Raw genomic sequence first — 16509 nt, forward strand, 5'->3', positions numbered from 1 at the left:
AGCCCTACATTGGGCAGAGAGATTATTTTTTTTAAGTAAATGAAATAAAATAATCTCAGTGCCCTGATGCCTTGAAATGATTTCTTTAAACAAAATAAAAAAAATAATAAAACCAATGTAATTCAAGATCTTGGGGGGGAGGAAAACATTATCTGATTTTCAACTATTTTTTGAATGACTCACATATCCCAGGAGTCATGGCAAGGATGTAAAATTGTGAAAGGTGATGTCCCCATCCCCAGGAAACTTGCATAGGGAGGACACAGGAATAATAATGGAATAATAGTGGAATTATTTATAATTCCACTGGAATAATAATGGTGGAATATTAGTGAAATAATAATAATAATAGCCAAGGTTTACAGAGTACTTATTCTGTGAAAGTCACTGTTCTAAATGCTTCTCATTTAATCATTTACAAACATATGGGGAAACTGAGATAGACAAGTAATCCTAATTGGTGATACTGAGTACTAATGTATGCCAAGGCACTGTTCTAAGTCCTTTATTTATATTAGCTCATTTAATTTTCGTGTAAAACCCAGATGGTACATAGTATTACTTTATAGATCAATTAATCTAATCCATACAAGTTTATTAATTAGGCCCTATAATTGTTCCTTTCTGCAGATGTAAAGTAGGGTGTAAGAAAATAGGTGATTATATACTTTGGCTGAGTTACATGTCTATTAAGTGGTGGAGCCAGGAATCAAACACACTTAGTCTAGTGCCAGAGTCTCTACCTTAACCACTCTTCAGTACTTTCTCTACTATAAAATCCCATTTTTATGCACATTTAATTTACATGACTTCAACAATTGCATTGAGAGAATGAGAGAAAAATCAGATGGGGAGGGCGGTCACTCCTCTCACTCTCGTCGGTGGGCATGTGCTTCGGAGGGAATGGGCTATGGAAAATGAACAACTGTCCTGCTCAGATCCTGTAACACTCCTAGCGCACATCTGTCACCAAGCTGTGGGTGATTTTAGCTTTGAAGACTTGGTAGTATTTATATACGAGGGTCTTTCCATGAAGGCCACCTCATTTCATCTGGGCTGCAACAGTGATGTCTTTCAATGACGAAGCAGAGTGCCGCTGACCTAGGGAGAGCAGTAAGTTGCTCTCTAATTGGCACCTTGTAAGAAATTTCCAGGAATTTTCTAGACTATAACTTTTTTTTCCCTTGCTCACTGACTTTGAGGCCTAGTCCTTATGTAAGATGTGAGGCCGCTGTATACAATGATTCCAAACTAAGGCAAAATATAATGTCATTAGCGAATGTTGGTAGGGAACAAAAGCTACGATGAGTCAAGAGCAGGGAAAAAAATCGCATTTAGGGTAGGGCATAGGAACTTTGTTGGAAAATTAGGGAAGAGTTTTTGAAGGAGAGGATATCTGAGATACACTCTGACACGCAGAGCAAGAGAGAGAGTTCTATGTTGGGGGGAGCGTGAGCAAAAGCACGTGGTGGGAGAGCTCAGGGCCTGATGAGTGAAAGCCACTGTGGCTGTTGCCAGGACTCTATCAGGGAAAGTACTGGAAAGTAAACCTGAGATAGGCAGTGGGCCATTTTACAGAGGCCTTTGTAGGGGAGGAGAGAGTTTTCTTTTCTCCCCTTAGGGTTCCTGGCTGCGTCTGAAAAGTAAAAGGGCAAAAACTGATTAACAGGAGAAAAGCATACACATTTATTTAATTCAAGTTTTACATAACACGAGAATCTTCATACAGAATTGAAGAGCCAAATAAACAATTAGACCTATGTTCTTTTATGCTAGCTTTGATGAAGAAATGACAGTCATGTAAGAATATGATAGGTTAAGGAGTATGATGTAATTGTAATAAAGTGGGGAAACTTAGCAGGTCCCGTTTGTTAGGATTTTTCTTGGCCTTCCTTTGTCCTCAGAGATAAGGATGTTCCTTTCCTCTGGGTATAGAAAGGGCGCTTCTCACAGGAGGGTTTTATGGGACACGGGGTAGGAGGTCAGAGTGACCCTCCTGCTTCTGCCATTTTATCAAACTCCTTCAGCTTAAAATATTTAACATGCCAAAAAAATATATTTAATATGCCAAAGTGCCAAATTTTGGAGCAGTGTGTCCTGAACCACATCACTTCCAATGCCCAGTTATGGACAGATATGAGGAGTACCTTCTTTTGTCATTTAAAAATGTATTTATTTTTGAACATCTATTTTTAAATTTAGATATAAATTAAAGGACTATGAAACAAAAGTGAAAAAGATGATAGTCATACTACATAGTGAAATTCAATATCATAATTTCAGATAATACCAAAAGCAGTCATTCACAGGAAAAGGTGAATCTGCAAATAAGTAATGAATAAGCTTTGGGCTATTTCATACCACAATTGACAAAGGAGTGAAACACATTTGCAAAAGATATAAACACATGGCTGACTTGACAATAAATAGTGACATCTACAGAGATAACATAAAACTCAATCACAAATCACTGAACCTCAAATAGCAGCTATTAATGAGTGTTTTCAATTGAAAGAATATTTAAGATTACTTACTGCATAAGAAAAGTGGAATGTGCTGAAATCTTACTTGTTTATGAAGAATATGTGATGGAAGTTCCCTTAAATTGGAAACTATCTTAATAACTCATGTGACATAATTAATAACAAGATATGAGGCAGATAGAAACTTTTCTAATTTATTAGTAATAAAAGACAAATTTTAGGGGCGCCTGGGTGGTTCAGTTGGTTAAGTCTCTGCCTTTGGCTCAAGTCATGATCTTGGGGTCCAAGGATTGAGCCCCATGTTGGGCTCCCTGCTCAGCAGGAAATCTGCCTCTCCCTCTGCCCCTTCCCCTCTGCTCAGGCTCTCTTTCTTCCTCTGCTCTCAATCTCTCAAATAAATAAATAAATAAATAAACTCTTTTTAAACATTTAGAAGGACAAATTTTAATATTCTCAGTTAGACAAAAAACTTTATTTTTTATTTTTTAAATATTTTATTTATTTATTCATGAGAGACACAGAGAGAAAGAGAGGCAGAGACACAGGCAGAGGGAGAAACAGGCTCCATGCAGCGAGCCTGATGTGGGACTCGATCCCAGCACTCCAGGATCATGCCCTGGGCTGAAGGCAGGCACTTAACCGCTGAGCCACCCCAGGATCCCGACAAAAAACTTTATTATCTTTGTATTCTTTCTATAGAAAATCTTTGCAAACTCATCACATGGAGAAGCAATGAAAGAATATGTAGACAGTGAATGTAATAAAGTAAGAGGCATGTCAGGCAGTTGATTAATAAAAAATAAAATAGTGAAATAAAATAGTACATATTTCATTTTTCTGGGTTTTATAATATTTGAGATTTTTAAAAATATTTTATTTATTTATTCATGAGAGACAAATATAGAGAGAGGCAGAGACATAGGCAGAGGGAGAAGCAGGCTCCATGCAGGGAGCCCTATGTGGGACCCGATCCCAGGACCCAGGGGTCACGCCCTGGGCCAAAGGCAGAGGCTCAACTGCTGAGCCACGCACGTGTCCCCAATATATGAGATATTGACCAGCTCTTAAAAATCTGTCATTTTGCTATAACTCATACAGGAATTCAGCAAAGTAGCAAGATATAAAATCAGTGCACAGAAATCAGTTGCATTTCTATACACTAACAATGAGACAGAAGGAAGAGAAATTAAGTAGTGGATCCCATTTACAACTGCACCAAAACCCATAAGATACCTAGGAATAACCAAAGTGGCAAGGGACCTTCACTCTGAAAATAATAGAACAGTCATGAAAGAAACTGAGGAAGACACAAAGAAATGGAAAGATGTTCCATGCTCATGCATTGGAAGAAAAATATTGTTTTTTTAAAATATTTTATTTATTTATTCATAGACACAGAGAGAGGCAGAGACATAGGCAGAGGGAGAAGCAGGCTCCATGCAAGGAGCCCGAGGTGGGACTTGATCCCGGGTCTCCAGGATCACACCCCAGGCTGCAGGCGGTGCTAAACTGCTGCACCACCGGGGTTGCCGGAAGAACAAATATTGTTAAAATTTGTATGTTACCTAGAGCAATCTATACCTTCAGTGCGATCCCTATCAAAATATCATCAACATTTTTCACTGAGCTGGAACAAATAATCCTAAAATGTGTATAGAACTAGAAAAGACACGGAATAGCCAAAGGGTTGTTGAAAAAGAAAACCAAAGCCGGGGACATCTCAATTCCGGACCTCAAGCTCTATTACAAAGCTGTAATCATCAAGACAGTGTGGTCCTGGCACAAGAACAGACATATAAGTCGATGGAACAGAAGAGAGAACCCAGGAATGGACCCTCCACTCTTTGATCAACTAATCTTTAACAAAGCAGGAAAGAATATCCACTGGAAAAAAGAGTCTCTTCAACAAGTGGTGTTGGGAAAAGTGGACAGCCACATGCAGAAGAATGAACCTGGACGATTTCCTCACACCATACACAAAAGTAGACTCGAAATGGATGAAAGACCTAAATGTGAAACAGGAATCCATCAGAATCCTAGAGGAGAACACAGGCAACAACCTCTTTGACCTTGGCCACAGCAACTTGCTTCTAGAAAAGCTCCCAAAGGCAAGGGAGACAAAGGCAAAAATGAACTATTGGGACTTCATCAAGATAAAAAGTGCACAGCAAAGGAAACAGTTGACAAAGCCAAAAGACAACCACAGAATGGGAGAAGATACTACAAATATCTTATCAGATAAAGGGCTATTATCCAAAATCTATAAAGAATGTACCAAATTCAACACCTGAAGAACAAACTGTCCAATCAAGAAATGGGCAGAAAACATGAACAGACATTTCTCCAAAGAAGACATACAGATGGCCAGGAGACACATGAAAAAATGCCCAACATCTCTCAGCATCAGAGACACATTGAACACTTTTACAAATCAAAACCACAATGAGAAACCACCTCATGCCAGTCAGAATGGCTAAAATTAACAAATCAGTAAATGAGATGTTGGTGGAGATGTGGAGAAAGGGGAACCGTCTTACACTGTTGATGGGAATACAAGGTGGTACGGCCTCCCTGGAAAACCATGTGGAGGTTCCTCAAAAAGTTGAAAATAGAGCTGCCCTACGACCCAGCAATTGGACTACTAGGTATTTACCTCAAAGATACAAGTGAAGTGACCTGAAGGGGCACCTACACCCCAATGTTTATAGCGGCAGTGTCTGCAGTAGCCAAACTATGGAAAGAGCCCAGATGTCCATCGACAAGTGAATGGATAAAGAAGATGTGGTACATATACACAATGGACTACTACTCAGTTATTAAAAAAAAAAGAAATCTTGCCATTTGCAACAATGTGGATAGAACTAGAGGGTATTATGCTGAGCGAAATCAAGCAAAGAAAGACAATTATCATATGACTTCACACATATGTGGAATTCAAGAAGAAAATCAGAGGGTTAAAGGGAAGAGAGGAAAAAATAAAACAAGATGAAATCAGAAGGGGAGACAAACCATAAGAAACTCTTAATCAGTGGTTGAACGTCTGCCTTTGGCTCAGGGTGTGATCCCGGGGTCCTGGGATCAAGTCCTGCAGCCAGCTCCCTATACAAGAAGCCTGCTTTTCCCTCAGCCTGTGTTTCTGCCTCTCTTTCTGTGTTTCTCATGAATAAATAAATAAAATCTTTAAAAAAAAAGAAACTCTTAATCATAGGAAATCAACGGAGGGTTGCTGGAGAGGAAGGGGTGAGGGAATGGGGTGACTGAGTGATAAACATTAAGGAGGGCATGTGATGATGTAATGAGCACTGAGTATGATATAAGCTCATGAATCACCGACTTCTACTCTGAAACCAATAATAAATTATATGTTACCTAATTGAATTTAAATAAAAAATTTTAAAAACTGTCATTTTTGGTGATTTATTTCCCATTCTAAATAAGTATGCATATTCACACCTAATTTTATATTCATAATTTTAATTTTTTTTCACAGGGGTCCTGCAGTTATATAAGCATTAGGCACTACACAAGTTGGATTCATCTCCAGCCACTGGAATGGATTGGATCCCTAAGGCTACCAGGAACCCACACACTTCTGTCTTGCTTTCTGTTGTCTGCTTCTGCTGGGGCTGAGCCACAGGCTTAGCTTTCCCTGTTCTTAGTTTTCATATGGTAGATTATGGCTCTCCCACAACTACCAACCTACATATACACAAGGTTCCAGACACATTAAGAGACTGTAGATGGCCTGTTGGTCCCAATTCCAAATTCCTAAAAGGACAAAATATGATAGGCCTAGTTTAGATGAGGTACACCTTGCTGGTTCAATCAGTCCTTTTTAGCCAAAGAGAGCAAAGTCACATGGCATAGCATGGCTATGTAGGGAAAGAACCAAGGCCTGGTTTTCAGAAAATGGGGTTAGCTCTCAAGCGAGTGGGTCAAAACCCAAAGGTACCCCCTTGGTGTTGAATTACAGGGGTCCTGAGTAAGAATGAAAGTATAGGAGAAGGATGGGAAAGCTAGAGATCTTCACAACTAATGAGATTAGAGCGGAGAATACAACAAAATGTTAACTGGGAGGCGCATCTTTTACAGCTCAGTATAGGACTGGAAGTGATAATCAAAGTGAGGGTCACAGGGAAGACTCAATTCTCAGAGTGGTGCGGGTAATCTGCTATCAATCTGGAAAATACACTTTCTTGGGTTAATTCTTGGAGGCTTTGAGTTATATTTGATTAAGCAAAGCCATATTCCTTTATAACATTTCAAAGCTCAACTGCGAGGATATTGTTTACTTATTTATTTTTTAAATGACTTTATTTACTTATTCATGAGAGACAGAGAGAGAGAGAGGCAGAGACACAGGCAGAGGGAGAAGCAGGCTCCATGCAGGGAGCCCGACGTGGGACTTGATTCTGGGACCCCCATCACGCCCTGAGCCAAAGGCAGATGCTCAACCACTGAGCCACCCAGGTGTCCCATGAGAATATTTTTATTTTTAAATTTAATTTAAATTTTTACATTTTTTTAAATTGGAGTTCAATTTGCCAACATATAGCATAACACCCAGTGCTCATCCCATCAAGTGCCTCTCCTCAGTGCCCCCACCCCCTACCCACCTCCCTTTCCACCACCCCTTGTTCGTGTCCCAGAGTTAGGAGTCTCCTGTGAGAATATTTTTATTTTTTTAATTTATTTTATTTTTTAACTTATTTTTATTTATTTATGATAGACATAGAGAGAGAGAGAGAGAGGCAGAGACACAGGCAGAGGGAGAAGCAGGCTCCATGCAGGGAGCCCGACGCGGGACTCCATCCCGGGACTCCAGGCTCGTGCCCTGGGCCAAAGGCAGGCGCGAAACCGCTGAGCCACCCAGGGATCCCCGAGAATATTTTTAAATAAACATTTCCTCTCTTTATAGCTCACCAAGATTTTTCATACCCTACCCTCATAATAATCATTTCAGATTTATGTGAACTTTATAAGTTCTAACAATTAAAAAAAAAAACCCAAACATGAAGTCTTTTTTTAAAAAAGATGATTTATTTAAGTAATCTCTATACTCAATGTGGGGCTTGAACTCACAAGCCCAAGATCAAGAATCACATGCTCCTATCAACTGAGCCAGCCAGGTACCCAAATGTGAAATGTTTTTATCTAGCAAACTGAATGACCTTAGACCCTGGATTTACCATAACTTGTGTTCTCTTTTTTCTTGCATCATCATCATCATCATCATTATTATTATTATTTTAAGATTTTATTTATTTATTCATGATAGACACAGAGAAAGAGAGAGAGAGGCAGAGACACAGGCAGAGGGAGAAGCAGGCTCCATGCAGGGAGCCCGATGTGGGACTCGATCCTGGGTCTCCAGGATCACACCCCGGGCTGAAGGCGGCACCAAACCACTGGGCCACCGGGGCTGCCCTATTATTTTTTTTAAATCAGGTTTTATTTTTAGGTTATCTCTACACCCAGTGTGAGGCTCAAACTTAAAACCCCAAGATCAAGAGTCACATGCTCAACTGACTAAGCCGGCCCGACTCTTGCATTAGATCATTGAAATGTTTTGCTGTAATTATAGAAACAACTAGAAACAACCTGGGGTACACAAAAGACTCTTGTTGTCTTATCTTACTTTTTCATTCCTTCACCCCATTCATTTATCCCACCCCAAAAACCTGCTACTGGAAAGCAGGATCCCAGTTAATTTATTTTTGTGGGGACAGGGTTTCAGAAAGCCAATGATATGCACCATGGTCCTGTGAACTAATCATTAATCTCCTTTCAAAGTATCTAGACCATTTACAGAAGCACCTGCTGTTGTCTTTTAAAAATTTTATACTCAAAAAGATTCAGTGCTACTCATTTGGTCTGATAACCAGGATTGTATCTTACTTCAATACAAATTTGTCCCTTGTGCTTCTCAGCCCATCACCTGGGGTTCAGTATATCCAGTTCCTGCCTAATTCAACAGGTACTACAGTAGTGATTCAAGGGTTCTTGGGTGGGGGCATGGCTGGGTGGCTCAGTCGGTTGGGTGTCTGCCTTCGGTTCAAGTCATGATCCCAAGGTCCTGGGATCCGGCCCTGCATGGGGCTCCCTGCTCTGGGGAGCCTGCTTCTCCCTCTCATTTCTGCTTGTGCTCTTGCTATCTCTCTCTCTCTCTCAAATAAATAAAATCTTAAAAATAAATAAATAAAGGGCTCTGCCGGTTAATGGTAAAAAAAAATTAAAATTAAAGACTGAAATTTCTTTTTTCTTTTTAAAGATTTTTAATTTATTTATTCATAGAGACACAGAGAGAGAATGAGAGGCAGAGACACAGGCAGAGGGAGAAGCAGGCTCCATGCACGGAGCCTGACGTGGGACTTGATCCAGGGTCTCCAGGATCACGCCCTGAGCTGCAGGCAGTGCTAAACTGCTGCACCACCGGGGCTGCCCAAAGACTGAAATTTCAATAGAACAATAGAAAAAGGATTAAGTTTTCCATCATACAAATGTTGGAAAACCACCAAAATTGGCTTATAATAGGTGTAAAGCACCTTATAAAAATATACAGGGTACCCTGAGGAAAAACTGAGAAGCAAAATAATTTTGAACATGTGGGTATAGCTGGCTATAGACAAAATTGTAACGTCGATAACTGCCTACATTTGAGTTCCCAGTTTTCCTAACCAGCTTTAGCTCCTTCCTGAGATTTGCCTTGGCTCCTTAATGTCCCAACTTTCTCTCTCGGGCTCACCAGGTCCAAGCCTATCTCAGTAGTCCTACCCCTGGCTTCTTGCCCCTCATCATCTTACTCCATCCCTCCCTTCCTGCTCTGCCCGACCTGGTCAGTGAGAGGGAGGCTGTTATTGCTAAACTTTCCCCACCAGGCTCAAGGGTGTCAACATTTCCTTTTTTTAAATTTTTTTAAAATTTTTATTTTTTGGGTGTCAACATTTCCATAGACCTTCCTCTTCCCCAACCTTCACCTCAGTGACCTCAAAAAGGGAGCTTGTAAAAATAAAAGCTGGATTCAAATTCCGACTCTGCTTGCCTGCATTGACAAAAGCAAGTCACTTATTTTCAGGCCTCAGTGTTCTTAACAGCACAACAATTGGGTTAGAGTAAATATATAATATTCCTGACAGATCTGAAAGACTGAAAGCTGGAGGTTGGAGACTCCAACCTTGCCTCTTCCATCTGTCAAAGTGTACTTCTTGGGGAGCCTGGGTGGCCCAGTCGGTTGGGTGCCTGCCTTCCAGCAGGGGTCCTGGGATTGGGCCTCGCACCCGGCTCCCTGCTCAGTGGACAGTCTGCTTCTCCCTTTCCCTCTGCCCCTCCTCCCAACTTGTGTTCTCTCTGTCTCAAATTAATAAAATCTTTTTTGTTTTAAAGCTTACTTCTCTAGCTTATACTGATCACAAAAGGACCTACTTTCTCCTCAGACACACTGAGTAGTAACATAATTAATCCTTGTTAACATACTAATTTTCTTTCTCCACCCAGGTAACCAACTAAAAGTACAAACTTAGTAGGTGGGCTCTGAAAATTCTCTGCTAGTAGATTATAAGACACTTTGTAGACTTGCTGAATTGTGAATTCACTTGCTTCAAATCACAGGTCAGAGGTATTGGCTTATTCATAAGGAGAGCACTGGGTAGGGAGAAGCTGGCCTGGTCTAGCCTTTAACCCTGGGAAGGACAATGCAGAAGAGGAGGAAGCTGAGCAGAATGTTGGGAGCATGGAGCCAGCCTGCTTGGGTTTCCTGCCTGGCTCCACTACTCACTTGCTGGTGGTCTTTCTCAAGACCTCGGTGTCATAATCTGCAAATGACAACGGTTACTTTCCTGATTGGGTTGCTACGATGATTAAAAAAAAAAAAAAGATGAAAAGAAAGTATACATTCAATCAGCACTAGTAAGATGATGCTAAATTTCACAAGTATTTTGCTGGTATTTAGGACTCTGATCGCATATAAGGACAGACATTATCAATTACAATGCCTATCATGAACTCTTGAATATTAACTTTAACTATAGAACTATTATTATTTCCCTCTTTCCTTCACATTATAGGAGTTTCCAGTCACTCGTATAGATTCACAGTATTTTAAGGATTTATTTATTTATTTATTTATTTATTTATTTATTTATTATTTATTTTAGAGAGACAGAGAGAGAGCATGCCAGAGTGGGGTGGGGGTGGGGGTGGGGGTAGAGAGAGAGGTTGAGAATCTCCAGCAGATTCTTGCTGAGCATGCAGCTCCTGGCCAGGCTGGATGTCACAACCCTGAGATTATGACCTGAGCCAAAGTCAGAGGCCTAACTGACTGAATCACCCAGGCATCCCTAGGATCACAGTATTTTAAAACTCTCAACCCATCTTCCCATTTATCCCATTCTTTTTTCTGCCTGGTATTCATATTTTAATTATAGTTCTTCTTCTTCTTCTTTTTTTTTTTAAATTATGGTTCTTCTTAATCATAGTGACCCCTTCATCCTCCATATTGATTGGCTTCTTCTCCTGACTCTAATCTCTCTCTTTTTTGCATACCAGTCAGTGTCATCAGCAGATGTGGGAGGTCTATTCAGACACAATAAAGCAGACAGGAAGGACATGAAACAGGAACTGGAGTAGAGGGAATATGTTGGCAACCCGTGGACGAAGGAGTGTCTGGAGAGACGGAGATAGGGAAGGTGGCCAGAAACACTCAACCATCATCTGCAGCAGCGTCTGCTACATTAGGCAGAACAGGGACCCAAAGAGAGGTGAAATAGAGCTGCAAGGTGGCATCCAAGCCCCCAAAATTGGGGGAGTAAGACATGAGGCTGGTGTCAAAGCTGAGGAAGAGGGCAATGCTTTTTGTCCTTGATGTTTGGTGATGAACCGTTAAAACACACCTGCACTTTAGAAGTACTGGTGGTTAAAGCATGAGCTCTGAAGGATCCAGTATCCAACTCTATTGTCAACTGTGTAACTGTGAATGAGTGGCTTGACCCTTCAATGTGACCTGTAAGATGGAGATACTTGTAGGTAATTCATAAGATTAAGAATACAAAGTATTTAGCACTATACTAATTGTGGTCAATATTATTGTTATTATTGTCATTATTGTCATTATTATTTCCTCTTACTAAAATATTGCCACTCACTCTGGTTAGTTGACCAGTAAGAAAAAACTGCAGAGGGGAAAGCAAATAAATCGTGGAAAAAAACAGAATGATTAGTTTGCCTTTCTAATCTTTAGAGTGATCCAGGAAATGAATGGAAAGAAAAATTTCTATTAATTCATTTTAACTTAGTAGCATGGAAGAAACAGTTACACGCCCTTGAAAACTGGTCAGCTCACAAATATGGAAATTTATTTCAGAATTTTCCCCATGGACTATATTTATCTTTGTATTTTAATTAAGTACTATGGCATTTATCCTGAATTTTATTAAGAAACCGATTTCATTCAGAAACTCTAAAGATTAATATGATCTTAAATCACTAATATCTTTACGTACATTTCATTTGGATTTTTAATTTTTATGATAAAGACAAGGAGGGCAGCCCTGGTGGCTCAGTGGTTTAGCGCCGCCTTCAGCTCAGGGTGTGATTCTGGAGACTAGGGATCGAGTCCTGTGTCCGACTCCCTGCATGGGGCCTGCTTCTCCCTCTGCCTGTGTCTCTGCCCTTCTCTCTCTCTCATGGATAAATAAATAAAATCTTTAAAAAAATAAAAACAAGGAGGCAAATCTGCTTACAAAAATTGGTTTTATCATTGAAAATATTAGAAATTATATCTAAAATATAATCTATCCTAACCCTTCAAATATTTTAACAGAGCAATAAAATGTATGCTAAAAGTAATTTGCTGATAGAATAAAATGCTTCCAACTAAAGCACTATCTTAAAGAAAAAGCTACTTTAAAAATATATCATGAACTCAAAGTATGAAATGATTTTAAGGACTTATTTTACTAGAAAACATTACATGGTAAAATCACATGTGTACTTCTTGAGGATTTAGCTTCTCTTCTATACTCAAAAGTTTGTACTTCCTTATTTTATCTGATTGCATTTGTTTTCTTTTTTATTTATTTATGATAGGCACACAGTGAGAGAGAGAGGCAGAGACACAGGCAGAGGGAGAAGCAGGCTCCATGAACCAGGAGCCCGACATGGGATTCGATCCCGGGTCTGCAGGATCACGCCCTGGGCCAAAGGCAGGCGCTAAACCGCTGCGCCACCCAGGGATCCCTATCTGATTGCATTTGATGGCACAAATTTCATTCTCAAGAATTGTTTCATTGGATTCTAGAAACATAATAGGTTCCCCACCCCCTATTATTTTGGTTTTGGCCATTCTCTGAGGAAAGCCTCTTATAACTTGTTTACTACATAATATTTAAGAGATTCTGATTCATACAAGGCAAAATGATGCCTAAAACAAAAGTGAGTCTGGAGACTGGGTTCCTTTGCAGAACCAGAGTATGGGAGAGTTAGGAATAGTAGTCATCTTTGCAGAAGCCCAGAAAGGGGTAGTGGAAGGGATGGACATAGTGGCTTCTAAATGTAGGTTAATACCAGGATATAACTGGACAATAGCACCCCGAACCACTTATTCTGTAGAGAGAAGCAAAAGAAGAGATTTTTCTGGCTGTTCTTGTAAAGTCTAGTTGTTGGTAAACCTAGGGATTTGCCCACCTGGGATGATTGGAATCCAACAGGTTTTAAGACTGTGTCAGTGGGGATCCCTGGGTGGCTCAGTGGTTTAGCGCCTGCCTTTGGCCCAGGGCGCAATCCTGGAGTCCCAGGTTCAAGTCTCACAACGGACTCCTGGCATGGAGACTGCTTCTCCCTCTCCCTGTGTCTCTGCCTCTCTCTCTCTCTCTATGTCTATCATAAATAAATAAATCTTAAAAAAAAAAAAGACTGTGTCAGTAATTCAAAGTTCACTACTGCACAATGTCCTTGTGGTAGCCAGCTTCCAACAATCCTCACTGGCGTGTGTGTGTCTGTGTGTGTGTGTGTGTGTGTGTGTGTGTGTGTGTGTGTGTGTGAGAGAGAGAGATTCCTGAGGCTACGTCAGAAAAGGTAGCACATCATTCCCTTCTCTTGACTACTCGCTCTGGAATGTTGTAAAGGAATATAGTCTTATTTAATCAACCCTAACTCAAAGTGTCCAAGGATTATCCCAAGCAAGAGAATTTCCAGTTTGGGAGAGGAAAATGATTTACTGGCTAGCACTAGAAGAATTTAGTCTTCTGTATTCCTTATGTTGATTATCACTTCCATCCCTAAAATGGCTCTAAAAACTCCTTTTCCCATTTAACATTAAAAAAAAAAATATTTTGAAAAAAAATAAAAAAAATAAAAAAGATTTTGAGAGAGAGAGAGAGAGAGAGAGTGAGAGAGAGAGAGAGAGAGAGAGTGAGAGAGGGAAAGAGACAGGGTGAGAGCAAGGCCAAGCAGGGGGAGTGGCAGAGGGAGAAGTTGGCTCCCCACCAAGCAGGGAGCCCGGGTCAACTCCAGACTTGGTCCCAGGACCCTGGGATTATGACCTGAGCTGAAGGCAGACGCTTAACAACTGAGCCACCCAGGTGCTCCCCATTTAAGATTCTGGTATAAAAGCAGGAAAAACCTCGTAGTTAACCCATCATACTGAAGACAGGCTGAAATTTTAAAGACTTTCTTAGGTAAAAAAAAATGAACAAAGGGTAATAAATGGAGAAAAGGAGTATAAAAGTGTCCTGTTTTTTTTTAAAAAAAGTGTCCTGTTTAATACACATACCATTTCATTTATAGTTGGTCTACATAATTACATGTGTATGTATATAAAAGCACAGAAAAATGTCAGGAAGCTGATATGCTAAATTATCATTCATGGTTACCTATGGAAGAGTAGAGGTGTGGAAAGACCACCATGGATGCAGGGTGAGGAGTGGAAAGGGAAATAGAAAAGGAGACCTGACTCTCTAAAACATCTGTTTTGTATTACTTGAAAATTGACGATGAGACTGTATTAATGAAGCACCTGCGTAATTACAAAATAAATTGTGTGCTATTAAAAACAGAAGAGCAACTTAAAAAAAAAAAAAGATTTATCTTAGAAAGAGAGGGAGAGTATGAGGAGGGGGAGGAGCAGAGACAGACTGACTCTGCACTGAGTCCAGAGCCCAGTGAGGAGGTGCTGGACTCCGTGACCCCTGAGATCATGACCTGAACAGAAAGCAAGAGTCAGGTCCTTAATCCACTCAACCAACCGAGGAGCGGCCCAGGCACGCGGGAAGCAAGAGCAGGTGAGCGACCCCCTGCAGATCTCACCGTCTATATTCCTAAGCCAGGACCACTGAGCACATCACCCCTTTCCCACGGAGTCTGAGGTCTTAATGCTTTGCTACAAACTTCCTAGTCTGCTTCTACGAGACGTGCCTTTCCAAGACCTACTAGGAAGTTTTTAGAGCCAGAGGCATCAGTTTGGCGCCTCCAAGGCCAGTACCAAGAGAGCAGGTGGCTCCATCTCCTGTGGTTCCGGCCAGCAACGGGGACACGGATCCTGGGTAGCAGAGCGCTCCCCAATACCATTCCTTTTTTCCCCCTGCAGGCCACTGGCTGCAAGCTGGGGGTGGGGGGCGGGGGTGGGCTGGTTCTAGGGCCGCTTGCAGGCTCTCCTCCTTGTACCCGCAGACTGACTACCGGGCCGGTTCTTCCCACCGTGGAAGGCAGGCGTGGGGGCGAGGCAGGCGGCGGAAACACGCCGAGGCCCCTCCCGGCGGGCTCGGAAGCGCGAGCCGTCCTCCGCCCGGCCCCGGCGGCGCAGGCCCGGGGCACCGCACGGCCACCCGGCGGGGTGCAGGCGCCTGAGGCCGCTGCTTGGAACCGCAGAGCCGCGTCGCAAAGGGCACGCCGGGGAGGAGCGCGGAAGATCCGCGACCGACGAAGTGCTGCCCCGTCGTTAGCCACCTGGGACTTTCCAGGCGCCTTGCAGGTGCAGTAGGAGAGGGGTGGCCGCGGCAGGGGAGACCCGCTCCCACGGCCGGGTCGGGCTGCGTCCCCGCGGCTCCTCGGCCCGAGCGCTGCTGCGCGGGGATGCGCAGGGTCACCCCGGGCGCCCCGAGGGCGCAGCGGCCCCTGTACCCGCGGAGGGAGCGGACACCAACTGCCCTGGAGGAGGCGGGGGGCGCTCGCGGGGCCCGGTCCCTTGTGCTTAAAGGCTTGAGTTCCTTAGTTCAAGAGAACGCCCGGGCTCGCCGTGTTTTCCAACTAAGGGGCCCGTGAAACTTCATCGGAGTTAAGAGGATCTCTTCACGAACCCCGTTTGCTGTCCGGCTGCCCCCCACGTTTAAAAGTAAAGAAGAAAGGGACGCCCGGGTGGCTCAGCGGTTGGGCGCCCGCCTTCGGCCCAGGGCGTGACCCTGGGGTCTCGGGATCGAGTCCCGCGTCGGCCTCCCCGCTGGGAGCCTGCTGCTCCCTCGGCCTGCGTCTCTGCCTCTCTCTCCCTGTGTCTCTCATGAATAAATAGTCTTAAAAAAAAAAAACAAAACAAAAAGCAACTCTCTTAAGAAGTCACCAGAGTGGCTTTTCCAGGTGGGGAAAGAAGAATCCCGCCGGCCCCCCCACGGGGCGCCCGGAGCCCCAAGAAGGAAGAGGCCCCACCTTCTCGGTTCCCCGGGGACAGCGGCGCGGCCGGCGGCTCTGAGCTGAGCCGCACCCCTGGGGCATTTCCAGGGCCCCCACGCCCTGCCTTCAGGGGCTTTTCTGGCCTCGCGGCTGGCCGAGGAGCCGCGGGGAAGCGGGAGGCGGGCGCGGGGAGCCCGGGCGGGCGGGGTGGGGGCGCGGTGCGGGCCGCGTGGGTGCAGGGTGCGGCCGGGGGGGCGCGGGGCGCGGGCGGGGCGCGGGCGGGGCGGGTGCAGGGAGCGCGGCCGCAGGAGGCGGGAGCGCACGCGGCCGGTCGGTCCGCGCTCCGGGGCGCCCGTCGCTTTGTTCCGGGAGCGGCGGCAGGGAGCGGGCGGCGGCCGGGCGTGGCGGCGCGGGAACCGGCCGAGGCGCA

The 16509-nt window shown here is 43.4% G+C and overlaps 1 protein-coding gene across 1 annotated transcript in view; it reads left to right on the forward strand.

The window, feature by feature from the left end:
• Window positions 1-15377: 15377 nt before the first annotated feature.
• ELF2 (E74 like ETS transcription factor 2) overlaps window positions 15378-16509 on the forward strand; it is a 99732-nt gene continuing 98600 nt past the window's right edge. The window contains exon 1 of the mRNA XM_072788338.1: window positions 15378-15447. The gene's annotated coding sequence lies outside the window, so the exon portion shown is untranslated. The remainder of the gene's footprint in view (window positions 15448-16509) is intronic.

Source organism: Canis lupus, chromosome 20, assembly GCF_048164855.1.
Source record: "Canis lupus baileyi chromosome 20, mCanLup2.hap1, whole genome shotgun sequence".
In the NCBI taxonomy this organism is placed as follows: domain Eukaryota; kingdom Metazoa; phylum Chordata; class Mammalia; order Carnivora; family Canidae; genus Canis; species Canis lupus.